Source organism: Sceloporus undulatus, chromosome 2, assembly GCF_019175285.1.
Source record: "Sceloporus undulatus isolate JIND9_A2432 ecotype Alabama chromosome 2, SceUnd_v1.1, whole genome shotgun sequence".
Classification (NCBI taxonomy): Eukaryota; Metazoa; Chordata; class Lepidosauria; order Squamata; family Phrynosomatidae; genus Sceloporus; species Sceloporus undulatus.
This window is the reverse complement of record NC_056523.1, coordinates 83,141,266-83,142,767: the sequence shown is the minus strand read 5'-3', so window position 1 is coordinate 83,142,767 and position 1,502 is coordinate 83,141,266. Positions and strand designations below refer to the sequence as shown.

The following is a 1,502-nucleotide window of genomic DNA, read 5'->3' as shown; positions in this document are numbered from 1 at the left end:
TTGTTCCATCTTCATTCATTCAGTGGGTTGACTGGTTGGAACTAACAGTTAGATTTAGCCCACTGTTGCTTACTTTCCAGATATTAACTAAATAAGAGAGGGAAACCTACTCCAAATTGAAGCACTTCCTTAGTAGTGTAAGTAGAAGAGTCATGGAGCAATTAATTGAAATAGTTGTCTTTGTAATATGTGCAATAATGGATGGGTTTCTTCTTTACCTCTAGATATAGCTGTAGAATTCAAAGATATAGCTGTGCTAGTCTGTAAAATCAGTATGTAAAGAGATCTTGTAGCACCTTTGAGACCAATTGAAAGAAAGAAATCGTCAGCACGAGCTTTTGTACATCTGAGGAAGTAGACAAGTCTACAAAAGCTTGTGCTGCCAATTTTTTTTCTTTTAGTAAGTCTCAAAGGTGCTACAATCTCTCTCTAGATATAGCTGTTATGCTAAAAAGATTAAAGTTACTAAAAACAATTAGTTAGAGACATTATGCAACCATAATGGAATGGGATCCACTGAAGTAGCCTTTCCCAACTTGGCATCATTTTGAGGTGTTGGGACTACAACTCTTGCTGTTTCCATCAAATAGGGACAATAATGTCCAGGGATGATGGTAAGAGTCATTGACAGGAGAATTTGATGAGGCCAAGCCATCTAAAACACCTTCTAAACATTTCAAATTTGATGACTTTGCTGGTTCATATTCCTTCCATCTAGGACAGTCAGTTGGGGTAAAGCCTGAAGTAGGATCTCTCTGTAACCTATTTTGGCACACACTGGATTATTTTTTCCACTCTTCTCTAAAGATAGATTGGTCAAGTACTGAAATCCATTCAGGCACTGGAGTAAACGGTTAGTGTTTCTTATTTAACTGCTGTGAAGTTCTATGTGACTAATTTTACAATTGGCTCCATGGAGAAATAGAAGTCCTGTAAAGTCATGTATGTGATTGTAAGACAAATTCAGTTTAGTTAAGTTAAATAGCTTTTCCAGTCCTTCAACTTTTGTTATCAAGTTACAAGCCAAGTTTAAGGTATGCAGGCTGGCTAGGGAACTTAGCCCTTCAATGCAGTGTATGTGATTTGATGAAAGATCCAGATGTTGCAAATTCAATAGGTGGCCAAGCCTTTCAATCCTGGAGATCTACTTACAGTGCAAGTTGAGTGTGTGAAGTTTTGAATTTAAAGATAATTCTGCTAAACTTTGGATGCCTTTGTCCATAAGACTGAGGTCTCCAGTAGCCGCCATTAAGTACCGGATGGTAAGAGTAATATTCCAACATTATCTGGAAGGTGGATGTTGGGAAAAACTGTTTCAAATATTCCTGCTGCCTTAGCATCAAATATCTTTATACCACCTATTTAATTTCTTGCTTTTGATTTAACTTCAGGGACATTTGTTAAAATATCTATAAACTTTATAGGTACTTTAAAATGTGTCCTTGAAGAAAGAGTAAGAGAATAGTATAAAGGGCCTGTGAGGACAGCATGAACCATTTCAA

The 1,502-nt window shown here is 36.8% G+C and overlaps 1 pseudogene; it reads right to left on the bottom strand.

Annotated features, from left to right (window-relative positions):
- Positions 1-676: 676 nt before the first annotated feature.
- LOC121920365 lies at positions 677-1,249 on the bottom strand (annotated as a pseudogene).
- Between the last annotated feature and the right edge of the window lie 253 nt (positions 1,250-1,502).